Raw genomic sequence first — 12572 nt, 5'->3', positions numbered from 1 at the left:
TTGTAATGGATGAGTTTTCGTCTGAAACCCTGATACTTCGAAAGAGATTGTCTATTTTGTAAACGAAGTGCATCCAGTTTTTGCGGTAATCCTCTCTACTTTTTTGCACATGCTATGTGGGTGAAATTATGATACCATGCTATGTGCTCATCCCACGCACGTACACCTGTTCCATTCCACAGTTGTAAGAGTTCTTCAACTAATGGCCTTAGGTACACATCAATATCATTGTCGGGTTGCTTAGGGCCTTGGATGAGCACTGGCATCATATGAACTTCCGCTTCATGCACAACCAAGGAGGAAGGTTATACAAACATAGAGTCACAGGCAGGTGCTATGGTTGCTGCTCTGCTCCCCAAAAGGACTAATGCCATATGCGCTTAGACCAAACCATACATTCCTTGTGTCATCTGCAAACTCCTTCCCGTACTTTCTCTCAATTTTTCTCCACTGCGTCCCATCAGCGGGTACTCTCAACTTTCCATCTTTCTTACGGTCTTCTCTGTGCCATCGCATCACCTTGGCATGCTCTTTGTTTTGGAACAAACGTTTCAACCGTGGTATTATAGGATCATACCACATCACCTTGGCAGGAATCTTCTTCCTGGGCCGCTCGCCCTCGACATCACCAGGGTCATCGCGGATGATCTTATAGCGCAATGCACCGCATACCGGGCAAGCGTTCAAATCCTCGTACTCACCGCGGTAGAGGGTGCAATCATTAGGGCATGCATGTATCTTCTGCACCTCTAACCCTAGAGGGCAGACAGCCTTCTTTGCTTCGTACTCTCGGGCAATTCATTGTCCTTTGGAAGCATATTCTTTATCATTACCGGCAACTTTCCAAATCCCTTGTCAGATACACCATTATCTGCCTTCCATTGCAGCAATTCTAGTGTGGTGCCCAGCTTTTTCTTGTCACCTACGCAATTCGGGTACAACATTTTTTTGTGATCCTCTAACATGCGCTGCAACTTCTTCTTTTCCAAATCACTTGCGCGGTTTCTCTATCGGCAATGGCCCGACCTAGATCATCAACGGTCTCATCCGATGCCTCTTCTTCAGCTTCTTCCCACATTGCCGGCTCAGCTTCTTCCCGCATTACCGGCTCAGCTTCTTCCCCCATTGTTGTATCATCGTATTCAGGGAACCCATCATGGCCAGGATAGTTGTCATCATCCTCTTCTTCTTCATTGTCTTCCATCATAACCCCTCTTTCTTCGTGCTTGATCCAAACATTATAGCGGGGCATGAAACCGGACTTAAACAGGTGGACGTGAATGGTTCTTGACTTAGAGTAATTGTTATCATTCTTACATCCAACACATGGATAAGGCATAAAACCATCTGCCCGCTTGTTTGCCTCAGCCGCAAGCAGAAAATTTTGCACGCCATTAATGAACTCGGGAGAGCATCGGTCATCGTACATCCATTGTCGGCTCATCTTCATTACACAACACTGAAAAAGACCAAATTAATACAAGTTCATACATAAAGTTCATACAACACTTAAATGCAACAAACAAATAACTCTCTAGCTAAAGAATTTAAATGCAACAACAAATGCGATCAAGATCGCAACTAAGGTAACAATTGATCCAACAGCATAATGATACCAAGCCTCACTATGAATGGCATATTTTCTAATCTTTCTAATCTTCAAGCGCATTTTCTCCATCTTAATCTTGTGATCATCGACGACATCGGCAACATGCAACTCCAATTCCATCTTCTCCCCCTCAATTCTTTTCAATTTTTCCTTCAAATCCTCGTTTTCTCTTTCAACTAAATTTAACCTCTCGACAATAGGGTCCGTTGGAATTTCCGGTTCAACTACCTCCTACATACAAATATCTATGTCAACTTGATGGGAATAATTTGTCATAAACACGAAATGCAACAAATAGTTTTAAAAGAGAATATACCACATTCGAATCATAACCCGGACGAGGGCCGACGGGGACAGATATCAAAACCATGGCACTATGTATAACAAACAACGTATGGGTAAGATAATTATACGAGTAACTATATATCCAAATCACACAAACGTCAATTTTTTATATAAAACATTCATGAACAAGAGGCTCACCACAAGGTGGTGCCGGCGACGGGACGTTGCGGGCGATCGACGGGGGTTACGACGGAGATTTAGAAGGCACTAAGTAAACCACACCTACATATGCAAACTAAGTGTTATTTTTGACCTCAGATTGCATAAAAATCAAATACTAGCACATATATATATATAATTCCTCCCAAATTACTAAACTCACAAATCAATCACTATATAAAGCATTGCAAGAGCTAATCTAGCAATGAGAGATGAATGGACAAAGTTGCTAACCTTTGTGATCATTTGAATGGATGGGGGCCTTCAAATCTTGACAAACTTTGGGTAAAATGTGTGATGAGTTTGAGAGGAAGAGGGAAAGAACAGAGAGGAGAGGGGAAAGGGGAAGAACAGAGCGATCTCGGGTGGATGAAGGGTGTATGTAGGACAACCTTTAGTACCGGTTCGTGATACGACCCGGTACTAAAGGTGCTGGAGGGGCCCCGGACTGACAACATCCTGCCATCATTCACTTTAGTACCGGTTCGTGGCACGAACCGGTGCTAAAGGTTCACCACGAACCGGTACTAATGATGTCCGCCCGCCTAGCCATTGGAACCGGCACTAATGGACACATTAGTGCCGGCTCAAATTCAAACCGGCACTAATGTGCTTCACATTTGACCCTTTTTCTACTAGTGTATGGAATCAGTTTCAACTATCACTCGTTGGCACCTCAGTCGAATAGCTGCATTCACGGCATGAAGCATCGCAAAGCTTCCGAGTGCAGTGCGTCTGTTACACGCTCCAAGTTCCCTACTCCAGCAGCAATTCGCATTCCTTCTTCATTTCTGATAGTGAAACCCTAACCTCCTAATAAGTTCTCCACGTGGAAAGCACCATCAGTGTTTATTAGTACACCGGCTGGGGGTGGAGTCCAGTTTGGGGTAGTGGTTTGCCCTGCGCATTTGGGTCCCTGTAAACCATTCAAGGTATTGGCTAAACGTAAATTAATTGGGGAGGAAATCTCTTCATTTGATTTAATTGCATCTCTAGCATTAGCTTTATTTCTCTGGTGCCACCATAGCTACAAGAGAAGGCATGTTTTTAACTTTTCTTCCTTATTTAGATTAAAGATTTCCTCCACTAATGTAAAAGAATCAGAGCATGGAAGCAACCAAAGCCTGACATGTTCAAGATGAACATGTCTCCAGATGCCCTTTACTTGTTTGCATTTAAGCAAGCAATGACCTCCATCTTAATCAAATCTGAAACACAAAGGGTAGCAAGTGTCTGTTTCCTCGAGCATAATTTGTTCAAGTCCCCCCCCCCCCCCCCCCCCCCCCCCCGCGTCGTCTCCTCCGAGGCGACCCGGGGGCAACCCTAGCCGCCACAGCCGCACCCCCCCTCCTCCCCCCCTTCCTCTCTGCCGCCGCCTGAGGTGTGCTCCGGCGCGCGCGCTCGACACCGATGAAGGTGGCGGCGGGGATTCGGTGGCTGCTCGCCTTGGGCAGGGCCTCGGCACGCGGGGCGGCGGCCCCGGCAGGTGAGGGTGGGGTGGTCCTGGCGGCGGGCCGCCCTACCGGTGCGAGCTAGGCGCCTCCTCGGTCTCGCGGGTGATGAGGTGGCGGCGGTCGACGGTCGCTGGTGTGCATCCCTCCCCGCAGGTATGCCACTGATGAAGTCCATCCCCTCTGCCCCGATCTACTCCTTCCTTGGCCAGATCTGGGTCCTGGTGGCTTAGGCCGCTGCTCTCGGTTGTTGACTGCGCGGATCTCGTCGGGTGGGGCTGGATCCGGGGGAAACCCCTGGCCGGCGCGGCGGTCACACCAAGGCGACGCCTTGGGCGCCGTTCCCCTCCTTGGAGGCTGTGGTGTGGATCCTCCCCCCCCTCCTTCCGTCCCCTGCTAGGTGAAAACCTAGGTCCCCTGCTTCGGGCGGCGACGGCACGTCCGTGTCGTGTTCCTTCTTGGAGGCACCGTCCGGGGATTGCAGGGGCGGCGAGAGAGTTTGGTTGTGGACGTGATGGTGGCGGGAGACGGCTTGGTTTCTTCATAGGTTGCTGGCTGGAGGGTCCCTGACGAGGTCGCCGGTGGGTCGACGCCCACGAGCCTGGGCAAGAGGGGATCGGGTTCCCCTCTTCGGCGACAATGATATACCTTTGGGTGGGAGCATGGTGCTCCGGCGAATCCAGCGCTGGCCTTTGTTCTACTTTTCGCTGCTTCCCTTGCTTCTGCGACTGTGGCCGGCAGCTCTCGCCCTTTGGTGCGACTGAGCCGCAGACGACGATGGTGCTTGTTTGAAGTGTGCCCTGGGCTTGCGGTCCTGCTCTGGTCTCTTCTCCTTGCAGCTTGGAGGCCATCCATTTGGGTTCTGGGGTGAACCGAGCCGCCGTCTGCCGGTACGGCATCCTTCGAGCCAGGATGAAGGGGTAGGGGCCCTTTGCAGAGGCAGTAACAGATGGTGGTCTGGTCCATGGCTGGTTCCGAGGGTGGCTGTGATCACGAAGCTTGCGCGGCGGTGCATTCCTCCCAAGACCCTAGTTTTGTTCTGTTGGTGTAGGTCGTCCAGTAGGGTGTTGGTAGCAGCATGTATTTGTTGTTGCCTTGAGTTGTTTTGCTTGAGTTCCTTGTATCCGTCGCTCAGTTCCCTTCTCTTTGCGTTGTAAGCGGTGTCCTTGTAATCCTGGCCGGTTGATGGCTTTGTTAATTCAAAGTCGGGCTCTTCTTGAGCCTTCGTTCCAAAAAAAAGCAAGTGTCTGTTTGTATACCTCTGTGATGTAGCTTCATTCCTAGAGGAAGATTGTAGGTTGTCATTCGCCATAGGAAATCAAATCTTTGCCTGGTAGGGTCAGCTTCTATAGTTTCTTCCAATTAAATTTGTTGTTTTCTCCTTCTGCACTCGAAGAAGATGTCAGACCCAATGATGGTTCACGATCTCTAGTGTCTACTGCCAGTTTATACGCAGATTTCACAGAAAATATACCTTTTTCCGAAGTGTCGGGCTATAAAGTCCTTCGAATGTTTATGGATGGGGATCTGCAAGATAGTCTTTGCGTCATCTGGCATAAACATTGTTGGACTAGTTCCATGTCCCATGAGTTTGTGCTCGGATCAATCAGCTAAACCTTTAGTTATAAGACGGTTTCCTCTCTGTGTTATGACCCTTCTTGTGCTTCCTCTTGGGATCCAGGGATCAGTCCACACCTTGATGCTCTCCTCATCTCCAACTCGCCATATAATGCCCTTTTTCGGTAACTCCACCCCATTCAAAATGTTACACCTTGCATAAGAGATGCCATTCTTCATAGTAGCTTCCAAAACTGATTTTCATGGGTGGTATTTTGTGAAAGCACTCTAGCACATAGTGATGAAGGGTATTTTATAATTCTTCAGGCCTGCTTAGCCAACATAGCTAGATTAAAGGAATGCAAATCCCTAAAACCTATCCCTACATTCTTTTTTCGTTTCAACATATTATCTCAAGAAATCCAATGCATTTTTTTGCTTATCCACTTGACCCCACCAATACTGGCCTATCGTTGAGCTCACAAGTCATCACACAAGGACTCGGTTATGTAAAAACAAAGCCATTGCATATGCTGTCCACATCCCACATCCTTAATCCATGAAAGAAAGAAAAAGATGTATACATATACGTAACCCTAAGCATATTTGTCCTTGAGTCCTTCTTTCCATCTAACTGCCCTTCAATCTCACGACCCCTCTCTCCATGCTGACGTGCTTGGTGTAGACAAATGGGCCACATGGCACCATAGAAGAGTAGAGCGGCACATCAGGGGCTACGTCGAGGCTTCCTGGGTATTGGTAGTGGCTTACCTCGAGGCTGTGGGTGATGGCAAGTCCACCACGAAGGGGTTGTCCAAGGTCAGCCCTTCTTTGTCATTGGACTTCCTCCTCGAGCTTCACACGTTTGAAGAAACGTTTCAAGGTATAAATAATGTTCATTAGTAGAAAACAGGGCTATGCTCCAGGCCGGCTCAGCCCATTAGTCCCGGTTCAGTGTAGAACCGGGACTAATGTGGGCATTGGTCCCGGTTCTTGAGCCCAGGGGGGCGGCCGGGCCATGTGGGCCATTGGTCCCGGTTCGTCTGGACCTTTTGGTCCCGGTTGGTGGGACGAACCGGGACCAATGGGCCTCGCTCCTGGCCCACCACCATTGGTCCCGGTTGGTGGCCTGAACCGGGACCAAAGGCTCCCCTTTAGTCCCGGTTCTTGCCACAAACCGGGACCAATGAGGTGCCTATATATACCCTCGCCCGCGAGCAGAGCACTCCATTGCTCTGTTTTTCTCTGGCCGGCGAGGGGAGGGGCTTGTGGTGCTCTAGCTCACCTTCTATGCACATGAGGTGTTCGATGGAATGCCCGAGCCACACTAATTAAACTTTCTCCTCTCGAAGCTCGACCTCCAAGCTCCATTTTCCTCGAGATTTGTCTAGATTTAGCGGTCCGTCACGCCCCGTCCCCGTCTTCACCGCCGTCGATCACCCGCGCTGATCTCATCACCGACACCACCGTGGTGAGCCTCTTGTTCTTATCTTCTTTCTGAAAGGAAAAATATTCTTACTTGTCTGTTTAGATAGATACTTGTATCATTTTCTTACATTTATTATTGCATCTTATATAGTGCGATGGTTTTGGTATCCGCCCCCGTCGGCCCTCGTCCTGTCTATGATTCGGATTTGGTATGTATATTATCTTCATAACTATTGGTTCATTTATTGTTTATGAAAATTATGCCGACCAACATGACATAGATTTTATTTATCTAGGATGTATGTGAATCGGAAATGCCAACCGACCCTATTGTCGAGAGGTTAAATTTAGTTGAAGAAGAAAACAATTTGTTGAAGGAAAAAATAAAAAAAATTGAGGAGGAGAAGATGATATTGGAGTTGCATGTTGCGGATGTCGTCGATGATCACAAGATCAAGATGGATGCAATGCGCTTGAAGATTAGAAAGATTAGAAAATATGCCATTCATACCGAGGCTTGGTATCATTATGCCGTTGGATCAATTGTTACCTTGATTGCGATTATGATCGCATTTGTTTTTGCATTGAAATGTTTTACATAGTTTCAATGTATGGTTTAATTAATTAGATTCTCTGGAGAGCTATATGTTGTTAGATGAGAACTATGTATGCACTTTGGTTTTAATGTGATGATGAACTTCTATTAATTTGGACACTTAATTATATATAATGCACGCAGATGAACCGGCAATGGATGTACGGTGACAGACACACCCGCGAGTACATTAAGGGCGTGCATGAGTTTCTCGATGCGGCTGAGGCAAACAAGCAGAATGGTTTTATGTGTTGTCCATGCACTGAATGTGGGAATACGAGGTCTTACTCTAACTGGAAAATCCTTCACTCCCACCTGCTTTACAAGGGTTTCATGCCACACTATAATGTTTGGACGAGGCACGGAGAAATAGGGGTTATGATGGAAGACGGCGAAGAAGAAGAGTACGATGACAACTATGTGCCCCCTGAATACGGGTGATGCTGCAACGGGGGGAGCTGGTGAAGATCAAGAGGAACCAGACGATGTGCCCAATGATGCTGCCACGGGTGAAGCTGCTGAAGATCAAGAGGAACCAGACGATGTGCCCGATGATGATGATCTCCGCCGGGTCATTGTCGATGCAAGGACGCAATGCATTAGTCAAAAGGAGAAGCTGAAGTTCGATCGCATGTTAGAGGATCACAAAAAAGGGTTATACCCCAATTGCGAAGATGGCAACACAAAGCTCGGTACCGTACTGGAATTGCTGCAGTGGAAGGCAGAGAATGCTGTGGCTGACAAAGGATTTGAGAAGCTACTGAAAATATTGAAGAAGAAGCTTCCAAAGGATAACGAATTGCCCGACAGTACATACGCAGCAAAGAAGGTCGTATGCCCTCTAGGATTGGAGGTGGAGAAGATACATGCATGCCCTAATGACTGCATCCTCTACCGCGGTGCATACAAGGATCTGAACGCATGCCCGGTATGCGGTGCGTTGCGGTATAAGATCAGACGAGATGACCCTGGTGATGTTGACGGCGAGCCCCTCAGGAAGAGGGTTCCTGCGAAGGTGATGTGGTATGCTCCTATAATACCACGGTTGAAACGTCTGTTCAGAAACGAAGAGCATGCCAAGTTGATGCGATGGCACAGTGAGAACCGAAAGAAAGATGGGAAGTTGAGAGCACCCGCTGACGGGTCGCAGTGGAGAAAAATCGAGAGAAAGTACTGGGATGAGTTTGCAAAGGACCCAAGGAATGTATGGTTTGCTTTAAGCGCGGAGGCATTAATCCTTTCGGGGAGCAGAGCAGCAATCACAGCACCTGGCCCGTGACTCTATGTATGTATAGCCTTCCTCCTTGGATGTGCATGAAGCGGAAGTTCATTATGATGCCAGTTCTCATCCAAGGCCCTAAGCAACCCGGCAACGAAATTGATGTGTACCTAAGGCCATTAGTTGAAGAACTTTTACAGCTGTGGAATGGAAACGGTGTACGTACGTGGGATGAGCACAGACAGGAGGAATTTAACCTTAAGGCGTTGCTGTTCGTGACCATCAACGATTGGCCCGCTCTCAGTAACCTTTCAGGACAGACAAACAAAGGATACCACGCATGCACGCACTGTTTAGATGACACTGAAAGTATATACCTGGACAAATGCAGGAAGAATGTGTACCTGGGCCATCGTCGATTTCTTCCGACCAACCATCAATGTCGAAAGAAAGGCAAGCATTTCAAAGGCGAGGCAGATCACCGGAAGAAGCCCGCCATGCGCACCGGTGTTCACGTGCTTGCTATGGTCAATGATTTACACTTTGTAATCTTTGGAAAGGGTCCCGGTGGACTAGCTATTCCGAATGACGCTGAGGGACACGCACCCATGTGGAAGAAGAAATCTATATTTTGGGACCTACCCTACTGGAAAGACCTAGAGGTCCGCTCCTCAATCGACGTGATGCATGTGACGAAGAACCTTTGCGTGAACCTGCTAGGCTTCTTGGGCGTGTATGGGAAGACAAAAGATACACCCGAGGCACGAGAGGACCTGCAACGTTTGCACGAAAAAGACGGCATGCCTCCGAAGCAGTATAAAGGTCCTGCCAGCTACGCTCTTACGAAAGAAGAGAAAGAAATCTTCTTTGAATGCCTGCTCAGTATGAAGGTCACGACTGGCTTCTCGTCGAATATAAAGGGAATAATAAATATGCCAGAGAAAAAGTTTCAGAACCTAAAGTCTCATGACTGCCACGTGATTATGACACAACTGCTTCTGGTTGCATTGAGGGGGCTTCTACCGGAAAACGTTCGATTAGCCATTGTGAAGCTATGTGCATTCCTCAATGGAATCTCTCAGAAGGTGATCGATCCAGAAATCGTACCAAGGCTAAGGAGTGATGTGGCGCAATGTCTTGTCAGTTTCGAGCTGGTGTTCCCACCATCCTTCTTCAATATCATGACGCACGTCCTAGTTCATCTAGTCGACGAGATTGTCATCCTGGGGCCCGTATTTCTACACAATATGTTCCCTTTTGAGAGGTTCATGGGAGTCCTAAAGAAATATGTCCGTAACCGCGCTAGGCCAGAAGGAAGCATCTCCATGGGCCATCAAACAGAGGATGTTATCGGGTTTTGTGTTGACTTCATTCCTGGCCTTAACAAGATAGGTCTCCCTAAATCGCGGTATGAGGGGAGACTGACTGGAAAAGGCACTCTTGGAAGAGACTCAATAATATGCAGGGACGGATATTCTTGGTCTCAAGCACACTACACAGTTCTACAGAACTCTACCTTGGTGACCCCGTATGTCGATGAACACAAGAACAGTCTGCGCTCCAAACACCCGGAGCAATGCGACGACTGGATTACATGTGAACACATCAGGACTTTCAGCAGTTGGTTAGAAACACGTCTCAGAGGTGACAACACTGTTTGTGATGAGTTGTACTTGTTGTCCAGGGGACCATCTTTGACTGTATTGACTTACAAAGGATACGAGATAAATGGGAATACATTTTACACGATGGCCCAAGATCAAAAGAGCACCAACCAAAACAGCGGTGTCCGCTTTGATGCAGCAACCGAGAGTGGAAAGGACACATATTATGGTTGCTGAGGGTCGAGGGTCGAGGGTTGCCGAGTGTTCGAGGGATCGAGGGGGCGAGGGTCGGGAACTAGCTAGGGTAGAGGGTCGAGGGTCGCCAAGTGTTCGAGGGGGCGAGGGTCGGGAAGAAGAGGAGAAAAAAAGAAGAGGAAAAAGGAGAAGAAGAGGAGAGGAAGAAAAGGAAAAGGAGAAGAAGAAAGGAATAGAGGAGAAGAAGAAAAAATAGAAAAAATTCTATTTTTCTTCTTCTCATCTATTCCTTTCTTCTTCTCCTCTTTTTTTTCTTCTTTTTTTTCTTCGATCTTCTCCCCTTCCCGATAGGAAAGTTTTATATAGAAAGTTACAATTTTAGAAAAGTTTTATATATGCAAAAGTTACAATTTTAGAAAAAGAAGGATGGGAAAGAAGAAAATAAGAAGAGGAAAGAAAGAAGAAGAGGAGAGGAAAAGAAGAGGAGAAATAAATAAGAAGAAGAAAAAAGAAGAAAAAGAAGAGGAGAAGAAGAAAGGAATAGTGGAGTATATTCTATTTTCTCTTCTTCTCCACTATTCCTTTCTTCTTCTCCTCTTTTTTTTCTTCGACACGTGGGGAGGGGTCGAGAACGCCGGACATTCATGAGAGAGGCGAGGAAGAAGGGGAAGAAGAGGGAGAAGAAGAGGAGAGGAAGAAGAGGAAGTCTTCTCCTCTATTCTTTCTTCTCTTCTTTTTTCTTCTTCTTCTTCCTCTTTATTTTATCGGGAACGAGGGTCGTCGAGAGGTCGAGGAGCGGTAGAGGAGAAACCCTAAATAGAAAGTATCGTCGGTGTGAGATACATGTACCGTCGGTGTCGGACACTACACCCACATCCCACAAGTGGCGCGGGCTTCGACGCCCACGTCACTTGTGGGACGTGGATGTAGTGTCCGACACCGAAGGCCACATGTATCTCACACCCATGATACTTGCTAGCTATTTAGGGTTTCCTCTTCCGAAAAGAAGAGGAGAAATAAATAAGAAGAAGAAAAAAGAAGAAAAAGAAGAGGAGAAGAAGAAAGGAATGGTGGAGAAGAAGAGAAAATAGAATATATTCTATTTTCTCTTTTCTCCTCTATTCCTTTCTTCTTCTCCTCTTTTTTTCTTCTTTTCTTCTTCTTCTTCTTCTTCTTCTTATTAGCCGGAAGTAGAGAGAGGTTTCCTAGTGTCAAAGTATTGAAGAAATCCATGCCTTCATCATTAGCCGGAAGTAACCCGGGCATGTTGGTACGAAGTTCTGCAAAGTTATTCTGGAATGGAGTCCCGGATAGAATAATCCGCTTTTTGGTACGAATTCAGCAAAGGCCTTCCAAATAGCGATATTCGGAAGGCTCTTGCTGAACTTTGTACCAAAAAGCGAATTATCCTATCTGGGACTCCGTTCCAGAACAACTTTGAAGAGCTTCGTACCATCATGCACATGTTACTTTCGCCTAATGATGAAGACATGGTTTTGTTGAATCCTTTGACACTAGGCAACCTCCCGACCCCTCGGCGATCCTCTCGAACATGATGTAGTGTCGTCGTTGTCGATATATACCCCCTCCCGATAGCTTACTATGATTAGGTAGCTAGTTCTACGTTTGGCACTAATATATCCATCTGTCATGTTTGAATAATAATTGCCATGTTGTAAATATTTGTAGAAACTATGGACACCGCCCTAGACGAAGCAACAAAAGAAGCGTTGTTGAGGGAAATAATCGCAGAAGGAAGTGATGCCATCTCGTTGTTTCTCAACGAAACCGATGGTCTGGAAGGAGAGGGTGAACAAGCTGGCTACGGTGACCTAATGCCGGTGCAAGAAGAAGAACAAGAGGACGGCTCCGGTGACCGAACCGAGTCCGGCCAGGTATATATATTAGTTAAGCCTATGCTGACTAGCTGATTGATGCATTCATTGTTTTGGTATGTACACATATTAATTAAGTCTTTGTTCTTTTTTCTAGCCCTCCGAATCGAGCACAACTTCGGTAAAGAGACGAGGCCCGAAGAAAAAGTTGAGCTCGGATGAAAAGTTTGAGATCATAGCAATCGCGCCCGACGGCCAACCTATTGAACCCCTCCGGACAAAGAGTGCATTTGTTGCTCAGTGCGGGGTTCTGGTTAGGGACAAGATCCCGATAAGCATCCAGCAATGGTTTAAGCCAGCTACAGAAGACCCTGAGGTGTCTTACGTCAATGATATGCAGAAAAATGATCTTTGGACTGAGCTGAAGTCAAATTTCACCCTACCGCCTGAGGATAATCCAGAGAACCCAGTTAAAGAGAAATTAATCAAGTCTTTTGCTCTGAAGAGGATGGCAGAACTATTCAGGAGGTGGAAGAAAGAGCTGAATAAGTTTGTCGAAAATAATGAGACACCAG

This window comes from Triticum urartu, chromosome 7 (assembly GCF_003073215.2).
Source record: "Triticum urartu cultivar G1812 chromosome 7, Tu2.1, whole genome shotgun sequence".
In the NCBI taxonomy this organism is placed as follows: Eukaryota; Viridiplantae; Streptophyta; class Magnoliopsida; order Poales; family Poaceae; genus Triticum; species Triticum urartu.
Note: the sequence above shows the minus strand (reverse complement) of the source record.